Source organism: Ixodes scapularis, unplaced genomic scaffold, assembly GCF_016920785.2.
Source record: "Ixodes scapularis isolate PalLabHiFi unplaced genomic scaffold, ASM1692078v2 PGA_scaffold5__190_contigs__length_132052651, whole genome shotgun sequence".
Classification (NCBI taxonomy): domain Eukaryota; kingdom Metazoa; phylum Arthropoda; class Arachnida; order Ixodida; family Ixodidae; genus Ixodes; species Ixodes scapularis.
Window position 1 is genome coordinate 73,232,714 of NW_024609880.1, and position 25,519 is coordinate 73,258,232.

Below are 25,519 nucleotides of genomic sequence, written 5' to 3' on the forward strand. Positions count from 1 at the left end.
TGGCATCTAAAATGAAATAAACGTCTCCCTAATATACACGTGCCATTGTCTTCATATGATGTGCCTCAAAGTAGCTGATTTTTATTCCGTTTCTCATTGTTCCGAGTGCTCACGGTGCGAAGCTTCGTGAGCACTCGGAAAAGTAACGAAAAAGTAATCGGAAAAGTAACGATTACTTTTTCAAGTAATGCCCAATTACTTTTTTTGGAAAGTAATCTAGTAATCTAATTGAATACTTTTAAACCAAGAGTAATTGTAATTGTAATCGATTACTTTTTTCGAGTAACGTGTACAAGACTGCGTAAGAGACGAGAGTAATGCAGAGCCTCGACTTGTGATCTCCATACCAATAATGGGGAGCCATGAGGAGTGTGAATCCTTATTTTCTTATTAAGTTCGTTTTTTTATTGAACAAATCATCGCACAATTAGGACTCGACATCAGGGAGACGTGCGCCGGCGTAGTGAAAAGTCTCCAAAGGTCGTCTGCTAAGATAGGCCCCGGCGCGCTCGACGCTTCCGACATCTGTCGGCGGCAGATTGAACTAGGCCAGCCCGGTCATGACGTCGCCTGCAAATGCCGCATTAAAAAAAAAAAAAAAAAAAAAAAAAATTAGCAAGGTAATTTTATACGTTGATGTTTTCATCCTATGTTTCCACCACCTGGTTGCACCTCTGTAGTAAATCGCAGCGCTGTACGTTGAGAACCCGATTTTTGCGGGAAGTCTAAAGTTTCTTAAAAGCAAAACTTACGTGCTGTATATAAAACAAAAACAAAAACAAAAAAACACGATTACCGCTGGCCGAATCGATTTCACACCTCAGCGGTTCGAACTTATCGAGCCAGAGGGAATGTTTGCTGTACAATTCGCAACTCGTCGACTGCATCGCCCTTTTTATGAAGAGCGATGACATTGGACTGTGTACACAACCGAAATTTCTCAAGTGTGAAAGGGTAGAGGAGCGACGACATAAAAAAAGATGATGAATGCGGCGGAGGGAAAGGACACACACTTTACACACGAGCGTTGTGAACGGCCTTCTAACAGATGAGTGCTAACGATAATTTTTTTGCGAGAGAGCGAAGCTTGAGAACGATTTTAGTTGGAGGGGGGAGAACGGAAGGGTAGGATCCACCCCATCTAGTCATGTTTGAAAGCCAGGCGTTGCCCGGCGTCAAATTGAACGCTGTGCGTTAGCTTAGCAAATAAAACCTTCAAAGGGACGACGTGTTTCTGCGCTCTGGCCTTGCACAGACCATATTGAAGGACTCAGATTCCGACGTTTAATGTCCTAGCCTCAAATAAACTTGAGCGTTTGCACCTTCAATCTTGCACAACATTTGACGGTCGTCTCCTAGAAAATGAAAATGAAACGTACACAAGATGTGTTTCAACAACCAGCAAAACAAAACAAACTAACTTCTAACAAAATATTAAAAGCGATTGCTTGGGATGACGTTATCGACCCTGGTGGAAGTCAGGTAGCCAAGGTAAACGGAAAGTTCTAATCTACTACAAAATTCGGAATCTTCGTATCTTTCCCCGATTACTGAGGCTCACATGCGCGTTTTTTATCAATCCATACTATGTCGATAAAAAGCCGGCAAGTATTGACCAGATTCCTCTTACAAATATTGCATGCAACTTTGATTACTGGCTCTTCTAAACGATATATTTTCAACATGTGTTATACCATTAAACCTTAAAAGCTCGATTTTACGCCCGTTATTGAACAGGGGGAACAAAAAGGATATGGGGAACTTACATGTCATCAGCTATTGAGCCAGTGATTTCTCGTATTATGGTAAAGTATATCACCAAGATAATGAACTCATTTTGTGATAAATTTTATTTAATGACTCCAATACGGGTTCATAAAGGGAAAGAGCACGACCGTGTTGCTTGAAATGTTTGCTGATATAGTGAACAAAGGTCTCGGTCAAAATAACAATGCCTTGTTTTTACATCTATCAAGGGCCTCTGACGCAATTGACCACTCAAAATTGCTTTATAAGCTATATGAAATAGGTTTTAAAAAACATTTTGTTCGATTTTTAGGAACTATTTTTCAGATAGAACGCAAACAGTAAAAATAAAGCAGAACGAAGGTAGCGCTGTACAAATCAAGTATAGTATTCCGCAGGGATCGTCAGTGGCTGCATTGTTATTTAATATATATAGTAGTCACCTGGGAAGTCTAAAATTACACTCGCCAGTATTCCGGTATGCCGACGACACGGCCTTCGTTCTGCCACACGAGAAGTTCAAAACAGCTGTAACAATAATTCGGCGATATAAATCAAATAATAGACTGGTTTGAAAAAAAAAAAAAAAAAGACAATAGTTTTATAAACTAAAAAAAAAGAGCCAAAATTGACGTGTTTTAGAAATCCGCATTAAACAGTAGTTTTGGACCGTTCTTTGTTTTATCTGGAGCACAAACTGAACAGCAGAACTGCGTTAACTTGATTTCTGAAACACGTACAAAACATTTGGGGCTACATTTCGACGAATGCATGGCATGGGAACATCACAAAAACTACGTAAAGAAAAAGCTAAGAATTGTCTCCTCTGAATCAAATAGGCTAAGAACGGCAGCACGTGCTGGTGTAAAACAAAAAAGTTGATCAGTCATTAGAAGAATCAGTTCTTAGATACGGTATCACGGTTTATGGACCCTATTTGAATAATATAATACAAGCGTTAACAAACTAATTTTATAGGATTTTTAATGATATTTTGTACGGTACGCGATTTCAAGATGCAGACACGCGTAGCAAGCTTGCAGCATTTGGTGTAATGCAGTTGTATATGTTATTCAAATCCCGTACAAAAAAGACCACTCAGAAACACACGCAAAGAGACTGAGAATATATTATATTCCACGCACATTTAATGACATACAAGATTAATTTCTTAATCTGGTTTCTTCTAAAGAGGTGAAAAATAAATTGAAAATATGGTGCTTACAAAATAAGATTTGAAGTGTTTTTGTTGTTTCGTTCTTCACTTTCCTATGGTGCAGTGTTTTTCATCTCCGTCAGGACCTTAAGCTTATAAACAAGACGCACATTTTAAAAAAAAAGTGAATATGTAAGCTTGTTTTGTACATAGTACATAGCATAGTGTAGATGGGTGGAATACCTATAATCCTCATGCTTGCGACATGTTTTTTCTAGAAGAACCTCCTTTGGAAAGTGTTTGTAATGGTGTGCACGATGGAGTTAACCTTCTTTGTGTGCATTTTTCTTCAACAGACGTATGCAATTTTTTTTCGTTTGTGCTGTTATGGCGATACTTTGTGTGTAAAGAAAACATTATTGTAATAGCAAAATTTTTGTAATATACTTTTTGTAATCTTGACGATGAAGTTTTTACCTGTCTGTTAAAATAATCCTGTCTGTTAAAATAATCAAAATGTTCTAAATCTTTCTTTTCTTTTTTTCTTTTTTTTTTTTGTTTATATTTGCGGCGATTTAATAAAACTATATCTAAGGCCCGCTTCAGACGGGGCAACTTTTCCAGCAATTTCGAGGTTGCTGGCGGGTTGTTCCCTAGCTTTCCCTAGATCGACACGAATTGCTGAGGTCGGGTCCGGCTCGAAACGGACGAACAACTCGAACAACTCTGAGCCGTTTGAAGCGGCAGCAGCCAATTAGGGACGCAATACTTTCCAGTGACATCCCCGCGGTGGTGATGATGACAGCTGAAGACTTGGTTCTGGTTTTAAATCGATTGTTTTTGAAAATAAACCGTTTCAGAAAGATGAGTTAGCATTTTCAAGGTCATTCAAAGATATAAAGACACGTTTTTAGAGCGTAGATCGGAGTCTAAATAGTGCAAGAAAATCCAAAGTGAATGATCGTGATAGCAAGTCTTAGCAATTTGGTTGCTGCGTGTGAACGCGGGCGGCCGGTGTTCCTGGTGTTGCGACGTCAAGTTGCTGGGTGAAATTGCTCCGTCTGAAGCGGGCCTTACCCGCATCGTACAAGACTTCAAGGCTTTCACGGGTTGGAATATTTGTACTGGAAATACACAAAGTGATACAATTATTATTATTATTCACAAAAATCAATCACCTAATATCCGCAAATTAATTATTTTTCTTTTTTTTTATATTTGGCAGATTTTAATCTGAGATGTCATAGCTATTGTCAGAATTAGGACACCAGAATAGACCGATCTCACCCCCTAATCTCACCAAGCGTTCGGCGCAAGCGTGACGCCGCCATAACTTTAGTTCGCAGGAGGCAGGCAGCAGTGCACAGGACGGCTCGTGCCTTCTCGTGCTCAACACGCGCTCAGCTTCAGCGAGGTTGTCGCACGTGCAGAAAGACTAAAGTTCCCTCGATACATTGCGGCAGCGGTGGCGTAGTCAAACTGGCTGGTGAGATCGGTCTATTCTGCTCCCTCTATTCTCCACCAAATTTAGGCCGTGAAGAAACTTGAAATAAAATGCCCCCCCCCCCCCCCCCCCACACACACACACACAAAAAAAAACACAAAAAGAAAACACGCTGGTAGTTTTATTCGGAAGCGACACCATTTTGCTTCCGCAACAAGCCGAGTGGGCACAGGTCGCCAATCATGGAGAGCCGATCTGAGTTGCCTTCAAGCCGGGGTCACACGGCTCGTACATCATACAAGCAGTCTGCATGCACGAGTCACAGCAACATCCGTGCACTCTAAAAAAAAAACGTGCCAACTAGCACCTTTTAGGGTTCTTTCGCTTGTCCAATGGGCGGCACCCTTAAAGGTGCAGAAAAGAACCCACAAAAAGGGTTCTTTCTAATGAACCCTATTTCGGGGTTCTTTTCGGATCGTTTATTGGTTCTTCTTAACGAACCCTATTTTTGGTTCTTTTCAGAACGCTTCTGGGTTCTATTTAACGAACCCTATTTCGGGGTTCTTCTAGGATCCTTTTTTGGTTCTTCCTAATCAACCCTATTTTGAGTTCTTTCCCGAACCCTTTTTGGTGCTCTTGATGAACCCCATTTCGGGTTCTTTACAGAACCCTTTCGGGTGCTCTTAATGAACCCTATTTCGGGTTCTTTCCAAAACCCTTTTTGGTGCTCCTAATGAACCGTATTTCAGGGTTCTTTTCGTATCCTTTGTTGGTTCATCTTAATGAACCCTATTCGGGTTCTTTCCAGAACCCTTCTTCGTGCTCTCAATGAACCTTATTTTGAGGTTCTTTACGGATCCTTCTTTGTTTTTTCTTTATGAACCCTATTTCATGTTTTATCCGGAACTCTTGTTGGTTCTTTCAATAAATCCCGACTTCTTACATTATGTTAACATTAATTTAGTAAACCATATTTTGTACTTCTAACCCTCTTTTATGACAAATCGTTTTTTTTTTTACATTCCTAGTTAGTTTTTAGTAAATCGTATTTTGTATTTTTTGCTCCACAAGGTAAATGTTTTTCTACCAACCAAAATATCTTTAGATTGTTCATTAATCACTAGCACTGGGCCTTTTCGACAGGTTTACAAACATCAGTCTGGCCAGCGTCAAGACACTTCATTCCTGTTCGTAGTTAACTAAGTGACAGGCAGAAAAGTAATGATCATGTCCATTCATATACTTTATTGGAGTCGCAAAAATTGATTCTTCTGTTCGCAGTAAAAAAACTAACAAAATTTGAAACAGTTTTAAGACGAGCCGGTTATCACTGCCAGCAACATGCACACAGCTCCTACTGTCGTTCTGATGCCGCTCACTGTCAGGACACCGTCCGAAAAGATGTCAAATTTATTTTCCTGGAGATGGATCAGTGGCATCAGTGTCCGGACTTCCTACAACAAGAAAGCAAGAATATAAACACATGCATTTTCCTCTGTATAATTATGCTGCGAGTTCCTCATTCGCGACGCTTTTAGATCAATTATAATTGTATAGGTTTCACTAAGCATTTTATTTCTCGTTTAGCCTTACGCTCTAAAACATACCCGCAGATGTGATTTCCTTTAAAACATTTAGTGGGTCAATCAGTGCGATCTAGAGAGCGCGACCAGCTGAAAATATGTTGCGACTTAAAAATGAAGTCTTTAACGTAACACTGAGCATGAAGCCGGCAGGTGAACGTCATACTCAGTGACATCTCTCGCTCCATTCATATGTCTAAACATGCTTTGGCCTTTTTATTTGCCGAGCTCACTTCATAAATTGGTGTGATTGACTTCTCGAGCGTTCTGTGGGAAGGTAGATGCACAGGAATTTTAAGCACGTTTCAAGAAACGTTAGTTCTGCCCATATTACATCCTTCTTGCCATATAGTCAGTAACAGGTTAGAAAAAATCGACGAGCTGGAGAGGAGGAAGCGGACAGAAGCTTGTAGGGGAGAGGAGAAACCTCCCTATTCCAAGCGTCTGTCGGCTTTCTTCTTTCAGATTTTTCTTAACCTGTCATTGACTTTAGTCGCTTATATTTCCTTTGAATTACTTTCAGAAAATAAAGCAAGGATTTGTTTTATATTACTGGCTCGTATATTGGAAATATAACCCTGACAAGCTTGCATTACCATCTCTGACAATGCACTATACTCGGGGGTGACTTGGGCAATTTTTTTTGGCAATGTAGTCGGAGTTAAAAACGCCCGCGCATCTTGAGCGCCAATCAAGGCTATGCACACGCACTCTTCACTTCAGAAACGTCACAGAAAGTTGTTTCCGAGTATAATTTAACTCTGTTTTAAACGAATGGCGCCGACAAGCGGTCATCAGTTCGTAATGAGGTAGTAAGTTAACCCAGCATATTTATGGTGGACGAAGTTAAAACTCTGCGCCGTCGCAGTCTGAAGCTTGTGATAGATTACAAAACCACCGACTAAAGTATACCTTCAAGCAGCTCTTTGAGGTTCAGAGTGACGTTTTTTTCCTTTGAGCAACACCAGTGTAGAAGCTGTAAATGCCTCCATCTTGGCTCTCTCCTCCGGATGTCTTTGCCGAACGGCAGTTTAACGTCTTGTAGTAACTGAAAAATAAACAACGAATGGAGAGTGTTGCTGGTTTACAAAAGTACATTTATGCGCTATAGATTTGCACACACGGATTGCTTACACACACACACACACACACACACACACACACACACATATGTATATATATATATATATATATATATATTAACTAAATGACCACTTACTGTCACTAGAGTGGAGTAGGGCTGCGCGTCAATTAAAATAATTTCGATTTATGTTTTCTTTTAGATTGATTAGTTAATTTATAGGTCCCGCTGATCTCCAGGCGTGATATTGTATCTCAGAAAAGGCCTAGAACAACCATTTTTTAATTGACAAGTTTTTACTACGTCTTATGATGGGTACTACATAGCAACTTGTCACTGTGCCTCGTACAGAAGTAAGGCATGGCAAACATTTAAAACGAAATATCTGTACATATTTGTACAATAACAAGTTCAAATAGCAACTTGCCATTGTACCTCTTACACAAGAAAAACATGGCAAACCTTTAAAATAAAATATTTGTACGTTATCATTTCAACTTCAAAACCACTCTAGATAATAATCATAAAACACTTAAGTAGCCATCAGAAACAATTGTGTTATAACCACACAAAAAGAATAAATGAGTATTCTTACTTTTTTGTTTATAAGACTTTTCGTATTCAACTATAATATATAATAATTCAACGGCATATTGGTAATTCAACCAATATGCCAATTAAACACCTGATTGAGAGTAAAACGATAGTTAATTAATCGTAATGTTAATTAATTCATTGCCTAGCCTTATTACGAGTTAAAATTTTATCATTTAGCACGTATCAAAAGCCCTTATCTCATTCACAGGCGATAAAACGGGTAGTAAGAAACTTTTGAAGTCCTGATGACCTGTAAAAATCTCAAAATTTTAAGACTAAATATAAAGAAGACAATGTTGAATTACCATTCCGGGATCGTCATTGCCAGAAATTCCTCAAGGACTGTGCGGACTCCAGCCTCGCTGAGGATCAATTCTTGGCAATACTGAAACGTCCGCATCATGCGGTTTTGTATCAGGTCGACGTTCAGGGGCACTGTAGTTATCTCTTCTTTCGTGAGCAAGACATGACGGCGAACGCTCACGGCGTCTTCACATTTGTCAGTATCAACAAATCCCTAAAAGAAAAACCATTTGTTACGTTTATGCGCCGTCTACGCATGTAAGCTATTGACATAATAGTTGCGGCACTGGATATAGGACCAAGTAAAACAGTTCTTTTCATCAAACATACATCCACATTTGTGCAAACACGAAATGCGCAAAAAGTTCGCGCCTGTTGATTTCCGCACAACACTCCGAGAGCCAATCGTCGCAACCTGCGAAGTCCGCTCAGCGAATGACGACGCGGAACAAACGTTTCGACCAAGGAATGCAGTCTGCGCTGTTACATTAAGCGATGCAAGCGTGACGTTTTGCATTCCTTAATGTCACAGCGCAGACTGCATCTTTGGGTCTAACCAAATGTTCGGCATCGTCATTAGTTGAGCGGTGCCGTAAACTGCAGTGATTGGCTCTCGGAGTGTCATGTCCAGTCAAAAACGGAAACGTTTACAGCACATATTCGCTCGCGTTTATTGCGGCTATAAATACGGATACATTAGCTAATGAAAGCCCGGTAACATAATGTTTTACATTTACGAAGAGATATCATTGATCATTTCATTCGCGCTGTAAATTCGAAGTTCTGTTCTTGAGATCTTTCTGGCGGAAAGCTTGAACTCAGTATTTTGACATATTATATAAAATCAATATTGTAGTAATGAGATCAGTGTTCGCTGCAGAAACGTTTTTCTCTTGTGCAGTTCAACGCACGAGAGTATCAAAATAATGTTTTTTTTTTTTTTTTTTTTTGCAACGTGTTTGTTTGGACAACTCCAAGCAAAAAATAGCATAAAAACAAATTTCAAACGACAAGTAGCTTAATTAATAAGAGGCCGCCCCCTGTCCTACTTATTGTGCCTATGCATCAAACAATTTCTGGCCATATTGAGCGTTACTGTACTTATAGCAATTTTTAAGAGAAATTACAAATACTGCCTGCTTAAGAAGTTTTACCTTGAAATGATGAACAGGCCGATCGCAGTTCGTTTTCAAAAGGCCACCTGCAGACGTCTCCAATCGTTCATGTGCTCACGTCCGCTGACATGTTGCAAGTGATGGCTAAGAGGAAAGGGAGGGAGGTACTTCCTTCTAGAGCTTCAAACCCAAAGGGAGAGGAGGTCAAGCATTGTTCCGATCCACCACTCGGACGAGCGAGTGCTGGCACTCCCTCGAGCAACAAAGCTAGATCCTGTTGGCCCATCCCTGTTCACCACTAAGCTAACAGCGTAGTGGGAGCTACGTGCTCGCCGAACCAATTAGTCGCCTGGTTTTTATCACTTGACACCTTCCTCTGCGGTTGTGATCACGTGGTGCAAGACAGAAGGTTCACTGGTCAAACGAGCATGACGATTCCACCGAACTGTCAGCCCGGTGGTGAGCAGATCAGCCCACGAAACGTCGCTTTTGAATACATTATGGCTTATCTTCTGGGGTGCCGTTGAGCTGTCCGAACCATGGTTCGCTGGCGAAGATAATATGCACATGTCATGAAGCAATGGTGACTTCGTCCGTGTCGTTCTGTGTTTTGTCCCTTGTCCGTATCCCCAGTCTCGGGTTTACAACGATGCTCAATGCACATGTCATCGCTTTTCCATCCCTGTCTGCCAGGAAACACGGCGATCACATCACCAAGCATGTCCGTCAACCGCCGGTAAAATTGTTGGCAGTTCACTCTCTTGCCCAAAAGAAACGCAAAATAAACAAAAGCGAAATTCTCGATTCAGTGTGACACCCTCCGGCAACGGAAAGAAGCAACAAATTGTGTTGAGCAACACGTGTTGGCCTATTTGGTGGCTGAGCGACTTTTGTGCCGGCAATATATACGACAGCGCACCTAGATTCGATGATTCAGTGTCCGGTCAGTGACGTGTTTTTTTATAGGAATTTACCAAAATAGAGGCCTGGAAAACAGGATTGAATGATAATCGAGCCTATTTTGGAACTGGAAAGAGAAGTGATAGGTAATAAAACAATCAGACAGAGGGAATAGATGTCGTTGACAAATAATTTTTATTCCAATGGGAGCGACATCCGAACCGCCAATTGCCATTTCTGAACAAATATTAGCTCCGTTAAGCGCCACGTCACGCAAATGTTTGGGCGTGCAGTCGGCGCTTACCCCTTTTCCACTAGAAATGGGAATCGAAAACAGAACCAGCCCGAGAACCGGAAAAATAGCCACGGACAAAATTGTTCGAATAGTAAACTCGGACAAAAATAAATTTTGTCGTATTCTTTCTTGCTCCTTATTTTTGTTAGCTTAATTGGTACAATCCCAACATATATAAAAAGATAAATATTCGCATGATGCAATACATTTTTTTTTTGTGAAATAAACATTTCATTACACAAAGAAACTAGTTGTAAATGTGCGCTACGTATGGCTTCCCTCAAAACGTCTTCTTGTAGCTCTGTTGAACTAACGAGGGAACTCCTTTAAAGTAAAACCTTAAGTTCACAAAATGTAACTGTACCCCATCCATTTAAAGCTTCGAGCGGGAGATGGGAAAGAGTTGTATCAAGCAGTAAGATAGACTTTTGGGCTAGTCGGTTGATTGGCATAATGAAAACGAGTGCAAAATAAACCGTACAAGGTCGAAGCAAAACACACACGAAACAGGTGCCTGCCCTGTGTGTGTGTTTCTTCAACATTGTCGCGTCTATATCGAGCTTCTTTTTTTTTTTTTTATAGTCTCTACAAAAGTTGCATTATAAGAGCATTGAATGTACGCTTAATAGAACTTCAGAGTAGCACCTTATTAAAATATGAGTGTCTAAAAATCACTTCGGACTATTCTCTCCGGGATTGCACTTGGGACCATTTTGTCTGTGGCCATTTCGTCCGAGGCCATTTTGTTCTGCATCCTACCATGCCATATTGCTCGCGAAAACTGTAAAAAAGCAGTAACCACGTTTCTGTTTTTTTTTTGTTTTTTTTCTTATGCCATTTCATTTTCCTAACTTTTGGTGGGCGACCTCAAAGTAGCGAACGGGGTTCACCGGCAGACCGAGCACTAATTTTTTTACACTGCGTTATTATTTATAAATTTGAACGCACAACATATCGAAGTTTAGTTTTGCTTCACTCAAAACGCACTTATAGAATATGCCTATAGAATTAGTTCGGGGTATCCTTCTAGACATAACTGCTCCTTGAAATCGAAAAACCACCATTTACAGGCTGATTTATTTCTGAAGATAAAGATGACTGCAGCAAACGACACTAACTTTCCGCGCAGCAGGATTTTTAATGCCACTCGCGGATGGGTCCCAACTCTATTTTTGCGGCTTGACGCGTGCCGCGAAACAATCAGAGCCGGGCGGTGTCATGACCACAAGCTAGGACAACTGCATTCCACAAAAAAAAAAAAAGAGTTCCTCTGTTCTATTTATTTTTCATTCATACGCGTATACGTATATTGTTTAAACACGAAAGCAAGTTAAAAAATGTCTCTTGTTACTAAAGAAAACACGACGCCGCTTAACCACCGTATCACTCATTCAACACGACACGCACTTTTTTGTGTGCGTGTGTTGCTCATTCATTGAAGTTTTGCACCTTTACAAATTTGTATGCAGTTTCTTTGTTGTTTTTTTCGGCAAGGGGGGGGGGGGGGGGGGATAAAGTACACATGCGATTTCCGCAGGTACAGATTTCTTCAAATAAACATTAATTTAATGACCCGTTTGGTTTATACAAATGAGTACCAAAAATTAGCTTTATACTAACATTTCTTGTTAAATAAAACACGGCGAGCAGTTACGTTTGCAAACGAACGCCAGTGTTCAGACCGCTGAAGCAGGTGGTCCGGGAGTCAAAGGCATCGAAGCCTGTTTCATCTGTGGTCGGAGGCGAAGATTATCTCGGCTTCAAATTGCACGCGACTTGGTAAATAACTACGGCATTCCACCTCTCTAAGCTTTCAAGGACTTGATAGCTCAAACGGGCAGCTTTGTTCCCACAGAATGGCACACCCAATTTCTCGCGTGCAAAGCCTTTCGAGCCTGGTCATTGTGTCCCTCTATCCGGTAGAAGACTTAAGTGACCTTCGTTTTCGAAAGATCGCTTTATCTCTTTCCTGGCTGCAACAAGAACCCTTTTCGCTCTCTCCAGGCCGGAAACTAGCTCTGCATTTCTTTTTTTATTTTGCATGGGGTGCTTTTGGTTGAGAAAGCACGCTTCATAGGGATCTTCCCAGAAATCGGTTCTTTTTTAGCGAAAAGAACCCTTTTCTGCTCATTTGGCTCCTTTTTTTCTGAGAGTGTGGTTCGAATGCCGCGTGCCAAGTGCGTTGCCGCGCGGCATTCAACGCACGGATCTCGCGGTGACTTGCGTTCAAATCTGTATGCGGACTGTCTTTGTATGACGTATAAGCAGTGGACCGCGGCTTTAGGATCGTCCTTGCTTCACATATACGCACGCTTTCTTCAAACATGTCTGCCGACTGTTTTTTGTATGACCCATATGTGACACCGTGTCTATTTTCTATGATGTAGAAGCAGAGTGAGACTTTAATCGCGATTGTACGTAATTTTCATGTCAATTAATTTAGGCAAGGAGTCGTCCGGTTAATGTCGTACGCGTCAAGCAGGCTGCTTCGCAAAGAGAAGCCCTGGGCGCTGGGGGAAGGCGGCGTCGGCTTTCTATCGGTCTGCGGCCCCATGGGCGACCCGGCGCCTGTGCGACGCCTCGTCGAGGCTGAGCCCAGGTTGCCCCGACAACGGTGCTCCATGGCGGCGCCGATGAAGCGGGTCGGGAGCTCGACTCCGAGTGCGGACAGACACGAGGAAGGACACGGCCGCCAGATCGAAAGCAACCCTCGACTCCCGCGGGGTGCGGACCCGCTCGACGCCTTCTTACCACGCTCGTATGCACGCACGCACGCACGCGCGGGCACTACGCGATCAACACTCGCGCCTTGGATGTACAGATAGCAACGAGGGGAAAAAGAATGCCTTTTTTTTTTTCTCGCTGTTTTGTATTTGGTGTGGGCTGAGGGCCAGTCAAGCTGCTTGGGCATCTTTTCTTTCCCCAGCACCCGCCATACTTACACACTAACATATATTTTTTTTAACTTTATAATAATAATAATAATTATTATTATTATTATTATTATTGCATGCTTTTTCACGTCAAACTTTATCGTTTTCCAGTGTAGATACTGCGTGGTGAGCTTGAAACTCTTTTTATGCGAGGACATTGTGACTATGACCAGTAAAGTGCTTTCCCACAAGCTTTAACTGGCTCTGACAGACCTGTGCCTCCACTTGAGGCACTAGCTGCACAAATAAATAAGTAAATATATTATTATTATTGTTGTACAAGCTTTCCCCCTACGGTGTGCGCGGCTCATTATTTGAGTGGCTGAAGAGCTATTTGTGCAACAGAAACGCATACGTATGTGTCAACAATTCGTCATCTTCGCTGTACAACACATGCTCTGCTGTTCCTCAGGGATCGGTCCTAGGCCCCTATTTGTTTTAAAGTTTTGTAAATGATGTTTCCCGTGTTATTTCAAATTCCAGGATAAAATCTACAAGGAAATAGTGACGCCAGAGGATTGCATTAAGCTTCAGGAAGACGGATGTTCCTCCTTCCAGTGGTGCTGAGATAATAATCTTTGTTTAAACCGTTCTAAAACAAAGGTCATGACTTTTTCTCGTAAGACACATAATACCTCTTGTGTTTATAATATCCACGACGAAATCCTGTCTCGTGTCGATGAAATGAAATATCTCCGTGTCATCTTTGAATCAAGCCTGAGGTTCGATGGACAAGTAACCAAGGTGGTCAACTCGTCTGTCCGCGCTTTGGATGTCGCATGTCGTGTAACGAAAGAGTTTAAAAACCCGCCTGCGTTTCTCACATTGTACTGTTCTCTAGCAAAGTCACAGCTGGAGTACGCCTCGGTTGTCTGGAATGGAATTTCCCAAACCTATTCTGTAGGGATTGAGCGAGTTCAAAAGACGTTTATTTCTATCATGAAGCATCGCTATCTTAAGGAGGATGTACCTCGTAAGAATTATGAAGATGCGCTAAAAACTTAAAATTTCTTAGCCTGCATCGGCGTCGGGAGAAAGTAATTTGTTGTTTCTGTTTCAGGTCACGCACGGCCTAATTGATTCACCATACCTCTTGACTCAAGTGAGTCTTAGAGTTCCACGCGCACGTACACGTCTTCAGTCTTCTTTTTATATTTCTCGAGCTTTTAATCAACTAGTCCCAATCCTCAGGTTGGCAGAGTCTTATAATCACCACTCGGAAGTACTTGATATATTTGACTCGTGCGCTTGGGCTTTCAATCCATTTATTGTAAACCTGTTCATGCTTGAGCAAGACTGAAAAGTGCTGAACGTCTGACTGTGTGAAATTTATTGTTTTTACAAAATGTATGCGTTGCAGATGTCTCGCTGCTTCGCATTTACTTTGCCCGCTTTAACTTTCCTTCGAAGATATGATCCTCATTAGCAGAATTCCTATCTTTGTTACACTTCTGCATCTGTTGGGTCTTGTGTAGAATTGTGTTTTTGTATTTTTATTAATTTGTAGTTTGAACTGTGCCAGCACCAAAACCGCGAGATTGTTCCTGGACACTCTAATAAGCATTGATTGATTGATTGATTATTAAACACGTTATCGCATAAAACAATAAAGTTTCGCGCATTACTCATGCGCTGGACAAAGCATTTCTTACAAGATTTGGTTATCGAAGGAAGAAACGATAACTTTGGAGCCTAAAACGTGTACGTTTCGAAAAAAAAAAAAAAAAAAAAAAAGGTTAGGTTTAGCACGCTTTTACATATATCTTAAAGGTAAACTGAAGCGGTTCTGTATTTGAGAGAAAACACTTGAATAGTCTGCATTTGGCCTCAATGATCACGAATATTGCGAATATCTTCCAATTTGGTGCACGCAGGCTGCAGAAATCCATTTTCAAAGTACCGCCAAAGCCCCTCCTTCCCGGAGCGTGACGTCACACTAGGAGTTTTCGGAATCTCCGCTCTCTCGCATCTTCAGCGCCTATCAAAGCTATGCAAGTGCACTTTTGCTATTTTCAAAAAAGGTCCGAAAGAGACGTCACGACAGGTGTCAATGCGGGGAATATACCTGGCAAGCTTGCAACTGCACGCGCTGCCCACGCGAACGATACGCTTGGCGACTGAAAGATCCTATGACCTAACGACTAGGCGGAGGGTTTTCGCGTTTTCTCGCGTGTAGTTACATCTTCAGGGAAAACGAGCGTGATATTGAGATTCACGAGATAAAAATACTCTATAATTCACCTCTATCTGTTTTTTTTTTTTTGTTTTTTTTTTTCAGGAACTTTTTTAGCTTTTGGTTTAATGCAACACACAACACGAAAAACAAGTAACATTCCGCGAGGGACGGATTTCTTTTACTGCGGTTCTTGAGATTAATGCACGAGTACAGAGGGGAAAAAACTGTTTGCGAGTAAAAAAAAATCGCTCAATTTTCTCGCAAATTTTTCTAAAGTACTCGGGAGAGCTGACTTTGATAAAGTCATGTTTCAGAACTGTAAAACCAAAAGAAAAGAAAAACTTTGATGAAAAAATAAAATACGGAAACACTAACAAACTATGTGTAGAAAAATGGGTGGTCTTCTTCAAAACGCCGCCTAGGATCTCTACGATTCATAATCAGCGGTAATATGAGCTGGCACAGCGAAGTGCCCGCCGAAGGGGGTAAAATCCCTTGTAAGCTTCCAACCATAGTAAGCAATAGATCCTACATCCACATGCAATGCGACAACAGGGAATGCGATATAGTTCCTCTCCAACCTCTCTACCAACATTTTAACGCACCCGGACCTCTACTTTTGAGACTTTCACTAGTCCGGCCTTAGCGCCACCTTAACAGCTCATATTTAGTATAATCTATAGAAACTTCCAATTCTCTCTCCCTATCAAGATCAGATTTGTACGTAACGCGTAACAAGTAACGCGTTAATTGTACCTATTTGCTTTCTTTTCTTTTTTTACAGCGAAGTTGGTAATGGCTAGGGTCCCGTGGATTTCTTGTTTGCGGTAACAGAAATGACGTCACGGCTTCGTGGCGTCACATGACGTCACAAAGTCGTGTCACGTGACGTCAATTTCCCCGCAAAGTTTAGCGGGGATATTTCCCCGTCACGCGTGTCTAGTTTCCTCCTGCTCATCAGGGCGGCGATACTTCTCGACATATGTGTGGGTACCTTTCGTCACGACGACCACCGATCAAGACAATAAATGTGTTTGTACCCTTGTTCGAAATTCTGTGTCACGTCTGTGTAGTATGCTAAACAGCTTCGCTGGTCATCCACCTTCACAGAGTGGAGCAGCTTATTATTTTTTTAACGAAGTGAAGACCTAGATAAGGTTTCGAGAGAAGGAACAAGTAACGCCTTTTCGTTAACTGCTGATAGTGTAACCAGTAACAGTGTTTATAGTTCCTTCTGGAGGGGAACGTGCACAACACAAGTATCCATGCTATCCAAGCTGGTTCTCATCCCAACTCGCACCTGTATTTCGAACGACGAAAAAACACTAGATAGAAGACCACAACGGAAGTCGCAGTAACGGAAGCCACGAATTAAAAACCGACTCCAACTAAGAGAAATCTGTTCAGCGCTACTTGGTACGCCCATGCAGGTATTTTGTGAACATAGAGCAGCGTTGCTCGTGCTCGCAGATATTTCCCTTCGTCAACAAGAAATTCGAGGCTACACTAATGTGAGCTCTCTCGTTTTTTTTTTTTTTTTTTTTTTTTTTATTAGTGGTGAGAGGGAAGAGAGAAATCCCGGTACATGTTGGCCACACCTTCTGTGGGGGGCGAGTCAGTTCCGGGGTAGGGACGGGTTAGGGATAAGGGATCAAAAGAAGCAAGTAGAAAAGAGAAAGGAGAGGAAGGAGAGATAGGGAGTGGAGGTAGTTTGGACTACCTATGAGAATGAATGGTTCACTGGCTCGGGGCGTATGGCACCATGCTTTAGAGCCGGTCTATTAGATCTGCATCTACTAAGAACGTTATGAGTAAGGCGAATGTTGTAGTGGCATCTCTTACTGAGCCTGGGGGAAAAAGAATGTCTTCAGTTGTCCTGTGGGCAACCCCTGCGAGCTGTAGTCCATCGAGGAAAGATTTTCGCGCGTCCGCTAGATTTGGACAGACCCAGATGAGGTGCTCTAGGTCCTCGGGAATGTCACAGCTTGAGCAGTTTGGGCTGATTGTGGGGTCCAGACGATGAATGGCTTTTGCTGTAAAGGCACACCCAGTACGAAGCCTATGCAGAATGGAGGCGCTGGCTCGTGAAAGCTTTGGTGGTACACGTGCGGGTGGTCTTCCTCCAGAGACTCGCGGGTCAGGATGTTGTCGCTTTATTTCTTTGTGTATAAGTTGTCTGGCCTCGTGAATTTTCGATACATAGAGTGTTGGCACATTAAGGTGGTGCGCTTCTGCTGCAAGACGATCGGCTGTCTCGTTGCCTGTGATGCCAACATGTGAGGGCAGCCATTGAAATACTAACTGCCAGCCTTTTGTTTCCAAGTTTCTTGCTGTGTGGGCAACGTACCGTGCATATTGGGGGGCATCGTCTAGGTTGCTGAGAAGAAGCAGTGCTGCTCTGGAGTCTGTTAGAAGGACGGCCTTTTCGCAGTTGGAGATATCGTCAAGTGCTTCAAGGCCAAGCCAAAGAGCTGCTAGTTCAGCGGTTGTGGAGGAGGTATGAAAACTGAGTTTTCTTGATCTGGTCACATTGAGTTCTGGGATGAAGATTGCTGCAGTAGATGATTCACAGCTGTGAAGCACCGAGCCATCGGTGTAGACATGTACCCATTCTACAAAAGATTCTTCTATTAGCTCTTCAGCGAGGCCTCGGGCGACAACTTGTGCCGTGAGTTGTTTGTTTTTGAGCATGGGAATGGACTCATTGATTTTCAGCGGTTGGGCGTATGGCGGTGGGGCTAGGTAGATCATAGCAGGAGCGTCTATAAGCCCTTCAAACTCTGTTGCGAGGTATCCTAGACGGGAGAGGGGACGGCTGCGCAATCGGTTCAGGAGAGAACCCGTTGACTGGCAGGTCGTTTGCCGTGCAATGTGGCGAAGCGTCAGTTCTTTACCGTGGTTTTGAACAAGGTTCATTCTTCCTTCTACTAGCGTCGGAATGTTGGGTGCGTACCTGGGTAGGCCTAGACATAATCGAACAGCAATTCGTTGGAGTGCTTCAATGGCTAATGACTGCGCGTTGCTGATGTGAACTAATGGCAATGCATACATCAGTCTGGAAAGAATCAGGCCCCTATACAGTTGCATCATCATTGCTTGAGGTGTTCCCCATCTGCTGCCTATGATCATACGGATGGCATTGAGGTGTCGGCGACATTTGATGAGTGTTGACTTCACTGCAGGGCGCCAGGAGATGCGGTCATCTAGTAGAAAGCCTAGGTAGGAGTACGTTCGAACCCGCGTTACTTCTGTTCCGCTGATTTCGTAGATTCTATTAATTGAAGCTCGGGCCGTTGGATGGTATTGAAGGACAGCTGTTTTAGATGTGGAGAGAGTAAGTCCCAGCCTTGATATTTCGTCAACAAGTATGGTTAGAGCATCCTGTAGCGCTTGCTGCATCTTGCTGTACACCTTTGTGGGGGCAGAAGCCCAGAGGGCCACGTCATCAGCGTAAATTGCAATGTTTATTACTGGTGTATCGATGTTCATCAGCTGTATGGCCTCTGGCAAAGCGGCCATGGCAACGTTGAACAAAAACGGGCTTATTACGCTACCCTGGGGAACGCCTTGAGCTACTGCACGGTTCGAACTGCAGGCTCGTCCTAGGCGTACGCACATTGTGCGACCAGTCAGGAATGCACGTATAAATGCAAGTGCTCGGCCTTGCACACCAAGTTGGATAAGCTGGGTAATTATGGTACTGTGGGGAATTGAATCAAAGGCCTTTTTGATGTCAAGGAATATGGCTGTGAAAGCTTGCTTTGTGGCCTTGGATTCCTCCATGTCTGATACAAGGTCGCTGATCGCGTCCATCGTGCAGCGTAGTTTTCGGAAGCCAGACAGTTGATTAGGGAGGGCACCAGATGACTCAAGCTGCCAGTCTAGACGCCGCAAGACCATTCGTTCCATAATCTTCCCCAGACAGCTGGTGAGGGAGATAGGCCTGTAGGAAGAAGTGTCACCGATCGGTTTTCCTGGCTTATGAATTGGAACCACCACGGACTGTAGCCACGCAGGAGGAAGGACAGACGAGCGCCAAATGTCATTGATGTTGTCTAGGAGGCCAGGGAGGGTTGCGGCAGAGAGGTTTCGAAGAGCTTGAAACGTGATACCGTCCAAACCTGGTGCACTGCGTTTTCCAGAAGAACGCCGAAGAGCATGGTGTAGTTCGCCCATTGTGAAGTCCGAGTCTGCGATAGTTAGCGTTGTTGGTACAGGGCCGGTGGTGCTAATTACAGCAAAGCCTGATGGCGGAGCAGGTATGGAGGTAAATTCATCTGCTAGTCGTTCTACAGCTTGTGCCACGGTTATGTTGTGGATTACTGCTAGTCCAAGAGCAGGTGAGCAGGGAGTGGCATGTCCGGCGAGAACACGAGCCATATGCCACGCTCGTCTTCCACCTCCCGGAGAGTGAAGAGACTCACATCGCTGTCGCCACTGTCTACGTTGTAAGCGGTGGGTGTGTTTGCGAAATGCAGCGTCTAGTTTACGGTAGCGTTGGATGTCTTCTTGCCTAGATGTAATGAAAGAGCGGCGCTGCGCCTTGCGGCGCAGTGCTCGCAATTTGAGGTAGGTTAGATCAGGGTTAGGCCGATATATTGGTATTGTCACGCTTCGGGTAGCTCTGGAGAGGGCCTGAGAGATGGCAGTCGTGTGGTCTACATTGCCATGAGATATTATCTCCTCGAAGTATATCCGGTATGCGTCCCAGTTAGTCACTAAGCAATTTTTGTGGGTGATCGGACCCTGTGCCGGGGAAGTGATAATTATGGGGAGGTGATCGCTACCCCAGCTGTCTGGTTCGGGCGACCAAAGTGCTTTTATAGAAGCAGTTGCGAAACTCAGATCCAGAACACTGCGTTCAACGCCGGGCCTTACAAAAGTTGCTGTGCCGTCGTTGAGACATTGGAGACCAATGGCTGTTGCCAGATCCTCGAGCAATCTACCTCGACTAGAGGTTTGCTTATCTCCCCATGTCTCGTTATGCGAGTTGAAGTCACCGAGGAGTAATGTGGCTGGTGAGCATCGTGAGAGTATTGTGCGTAAGACAGATGGGTTCCAGTGAGAATTAGGTCGAACGTAAATAGACACAATGGTGACGTCTGAAGTTGCCTTTTCTAATTTTCACTGCCACGTATTCAGCACTGTCGTCACAAAGATCCGAGAGATCCACCTGCACCTGAGTCAATCTTCGATGTATAAACAGGGATGCCCTCGGAGCGTCAGTTGATGACTGAGTTGTCCGAGGGGTGCTGTTATATATGACATAGGGAGCAAGTCGAATCGCTCCTTGTTTTATGTTAGTTTCTTGTAGGGCTAATACCTCAACTGTGTGGAATTGTAAATATTGTCTTAGGTCTTCTATTCGTTTTCGAAGCCCATTAACATTCCACTGAATAACTGAAGGAATTATACTATTTTTCCAGTAGGAGTATGCATTTTTGTTTGGTGGTGGCATAGCTCAGCTGTCTGAATGGCTTGCAAGAAGGTAGCTGGCTAGTTGTCCCAGGCGGCGACTAGCGGGGTGATAATGTCAATGATTGTAATCACAGCCTGTGCTACAGGGGACTTGACCGAAGTCAGGAAAGAGCGTAGCAACGAAGCAATTGTACAAAATGCGTTTCCTAGGCTTTGAGGCTTGGGCGTGTCGTTTGGTCGTGAGTTTTTCTTAGCTGGGCGATCACGAGCCCATTTGGGGGGACTTTGTTGGTCTTTTGAAGCTGCTCCATCAGCGGTTGTTTCCGTGCCCCTTGAAGATCCGGACTGTTGTGATGATGTAACCGCAGAGCTCGTTGTGGCTCGCGACGTCGAGGCATCCAATATAGGATAGTTGTTGTCACTCATCGGCGGGACAGGAAGCTGTAAGTTTTCTTTCCAGCCATGTCTGTGTTTGGGCAGGGCGTGGTGTTGTACAACGTCGGTTTCTGGATTGCTCATGATGGCTGATTTCGCTGTTGAGTAATCTACGTTGTTGGAACTTTTGTAGTTGGATATTTGTTTTTCCGCTTTGTATGTTGGACAGTTTCGTGACGTTGCATCATGGCTTTTCTTGGAGTTGATGCATTTAGGTTTTTGTGTTTCGCACTTGCTGGTGTCGTGGTCAGCTCCACAACGGCTGCATTTTTGGGCTTTTGTGCAAGTGCTTGCGATATGTCCAAAGCGATTACATTTCAGGCATTGTCGCGGTTTCTCGAGGTACGGGAGTACTTGGTATCTGGTGTGCCCCACATAGACATGGTCAGGCGGTGTTCCTGTGGTAAAGATAAGTTTTACCACCTCTGATTTGCCAAGTCTTCTCGCTTGGGTTCCTGGGGATTTCACTCTTATGGATGCCCACAGGTCATCATCTGCGATCTCTACTGATACTCCCCGGATGACTCCGACAGACGAGGATGCGGGAGTAGGTTCGTAAGTGTGAACCTGAAGTGGGCCAATATTTTCAGCTGGAGTATGGCCTTTGTTGATTCCAGATTTCTGGTGTCAAGAGCAAGGAGGTTCAAACGATAGTTTGGTCGAATCTGGATGATGCCGTCTGGTGCCAGACTGTCAAGCTTTTCTTTCAGAACCAAAAGGTTCAATTTCGTGATGAGTTTTGTAGGGTCCATCGGTTTAACGATGACAGTGAGGTTGTGAGAAACTTGAGTGATTATTGTTGCCTCACTTTAATTCGACCCGTGGCGCCTTTTCTTGGTAGCCTTGACGTTCCACGGCGCTTCGTTGTCCGAGTCTTCCATAGAGCTGTCAGAGGGTTCATCAGGGATGTTCGATGTCTCGGCAGATTCGTTTGCGTTGCCGGCGGGCTGCGATGTTTTCGGTTGGCTCATGTTTAGTGATCCGAGAGGGTGGAGTCCGCGGCCTCTGCCTCAGGTGCCTCGGAAGGCGACTCCTCGTTGAAGCACAGAGTTTTCAGCCGGGTTTGAAGCAGGTAACTGAAAATAATTATATAAATTTTCCGGAGCGAACAAATCGAGCGTTGCCTCTATCACGTCGTCGTCTTCTTTCTCCTGAGCTCTCTTGTAATTGACTCGGAAAGCTTCTGGCACATTGACGAGCGCCAGAATGTTTCTTCGTTTTCCTTTGATCGTATATCGGAGAAGGAACATTCTGTTGCTGGTTACATAAACATGGCACCTTTATTTTACTTTCGGCTTGGTAGTTCCATCATTCCGGGAACATTAAAAAAAAAAAAAAAACAGTGTGCCCGAGCTAATGCAAAATTTGTGGAAAGGCGCGACAATCATTTTGTCTTTGTTTTATATTCGCCGCTCCAAGAAAAATGCTATATCTGACCTAAGCCCAGGGCGGACGTATATAATAATTATAGAAACCGAAGGCTAAAGAAAACACTAGAAGGGAGACAAACACGCGCGAGACAAATACTAAGAAGAATCAGAGACCTCGTTATTTTGTGCGACCTCAGAGTAAGAACTCAACCTACAGATCCGCCACCGCAGCAATGAAACCTTTTCGTCTACATGCTACACGGACAAATTGCATCCGAATGACCAACTCGTGCCGGCCTGCCGTATCGTAATGACTACGCCGTGACCCACATTGTTGTTCGAAAGTAGTTTATCATTCGAAGGGTTACGAGGCGACTTCTTGAGATTTGCAGTGGTACATGGTGCCTATGGAGCGCGTCTTCGTTTGGTGTGCTGCTTACCGCGTCCTACACAGAGCAGAGATCCCTCGACTTTCGTCTGGTGACGTCATAAAAAAAATACCACGTTGTCGCCGGCCCCGATCCTGACGATGGTAGCAATGGTGGATGTGGAAGACGCCGGTTCTGCTGCAAGTCGTTCCCCAACTTGATGTTCCACAAACACTTCGGCAGGCAGGAATTGGGACGCCGTGACGACAGCGACACTCGTATTCTAACGTTTTTTTATTGTTTTTCTTTTTACGGATTTTTTACGTTTAACTACAGGGATCCCGACATCCGACAGCGTGACGCTCTGGTTTTTGTGAGGTAATGCTTTTTCCATTTGGAGACCCTTTTCGATGCATGGACTGAATAGGACGCTAAAGACGCCAGTTGGAGACGAGTTCCGGGAGCCGTTAATCGTGCTGCACGGGCCAAATTTCTCATCTGCGGCGAAGAAACTATACGCCATTTTAAGGAAGGCGATCTTCTAGCCGCACAAAGCACGGACCAGTCCTCTTGTCACGTTTCGCCTCGGTTGCCCACATATATTTCCACGAACCCCGGTAAGAAAAAAGAAACGATACCAGCGAGCGAAGCTCCAAACAGTTCGCGCATTTGAAGAGGGGTCTTTCTCGGCTCTCCGGACAGCGACAACGGCCCGACGTCCTCATCGATTTCGAGTATCGCCTCAATTAAAGTTGTAATCTCTTCGAACGGCGGTTGTAATCAATACCGAACGAAATAGAGAGCTTGAAGTACATTACATTCAATGTAGAAAGCAAACCGTGGGAGCTCTTTCTGGCCGAACGCCCGAGGGGGGCAGGACCGTGGAAGGACATCAGCAATCTTTCTTTTTCCCCAAGATCAAGTTGAAGAATCGATGCTTGGACGCACTTTTCCGCTAGGACAAAAACAGCCCCTGGAGTAAGGAAAGAGCTGTCACTGCTGGCGCCGCTAACAAATGGATGTCCAGTTTCGAATTCGGGGAGACTCCGTCGCGGGACACACGAGCGGAGGAGACGCCGGTCTTCTTGGTGGAAACCATGGCTCAGACGTACGCGTGCGCACGCATGTACAAACACACTAGCGCACTGCCAGACGGGCACATGCACAAACATCCCCGCGTGTGCGAACATAGACGCGCAACGGAGAGAAATTCGGGCACAAACACGGAAAGAAGGCGCGGACACAAGCACGAAGACAGACAGTCAGACAGACAGGCTAGACGTACAAACACGCACACGTGCATGCACACACGTGCACGCACACACGTACACCCCCACGATGGAGACCACAGTTTTAAAAAGTAGGTCTTTTCATTTTCAAGTTAACCCTCAGACCTTAGGAAAACATAAAGAGAAATACAGACTCCGGACTGCGTTTAAAAATGGCAGCCGACTAAACGCCGTCACGTTATACAAACTTCTTTTTTTTTTTTTTTTTTACGTCTAATTTTTTTAGGCTTTTCTTTCCGAGGACAGCGAAGAATATCAGAGCAATGCATTCATAAACACGGATGGATTCAGCTTATTAGACCTCCTCTAGCATGCTAATATGTAGGCTTCCTTTACTGTAGATTAGTATTTTGCTCAGAAAAGGGTCGATCAGGTAAACGTTTTCTAGCAGAATTTAGCAGACGACGCATCTGCTCCGGCCGTCGACGCTGGCCTCCGGCTAGTTATCGTGCTCGAGCGAGTTTGTTGCTATGCCGACGTTATCGTTCCAGGCTAGAAATGTGCAACATTCAGCCAGACGTCGCTCCTTTCCTGTACTGGCCAAACATGTCCCCGTTATTACCGCGTGTGCACAAGCCATACCCGGTCGCAGGAGCGTTGGACTACGCTGCCGAAGGCTTACGTCGAGATACGACTACGCGTCACCACGCGGCAAGCAAGCGACGCGAGTTACCAGAGTGGTTAGCAGAGTCATAGCTCGACCTCATGCCCTACAACCCAGTCAGATATATTCAAGAGCCTTTGATTCAGAAAATCTTGGCAGTGATGCTTTAGAGCCTCACGTACTCGATTTTGAGACAAAGCCAAACAAAGGCAGCGATCGCGCGCTCGTACGCTTCAGACGCGGGTTCCTCGTTCGGGCAGCCGAGACATATTGGTAGGAATGGCACTCGCGCAGAAGCTTTAACGCTAGTACTGCTATAAAGAAGAAAAAAAAATCTGAATACGACGTTGTAAAGCGTGACAGTATTCAACTGCACAGTCAAGACGTCACCAAATCCCGCGAGGCTCTGGCATGCGTTCAAAATACTACAGCGTACAAACCCGTTTCTACAATACACACAAAATAAATAAAAAGCCGACCGAATTCCCCGTAGACACAACACGACCTTCGCATTTTAGGCTGAGTCTCACTTATATTTACACGGTTCAGAAACCTGATCGCGAATCGCAATTGAAAAGCAAGAATTCGCAACACCCACGATAACTCATAAAAAAAAAAAAAAAAAAGAAAACAAAAGAAACGAGCAACGACATTGCATCAATCTTTGTGCACCTCCAACACATCTTTTGACTATCTGTTTTCATTA

At 44.0% G+C, this 25,519-nt stretch overlaps 1 protein-coding gene across 1 annotated transcript in view; it reads right to left on the minus strand.

Moving 5' to 3' along the window:
- LOC8040786 overlaps window positions 1–25,519 on the minus strand; it is a 741,318-nt gene that overhangs the window by 521,432 nt on the left and 194,367 nt on the right. The window lies entirely within an intron of this gene.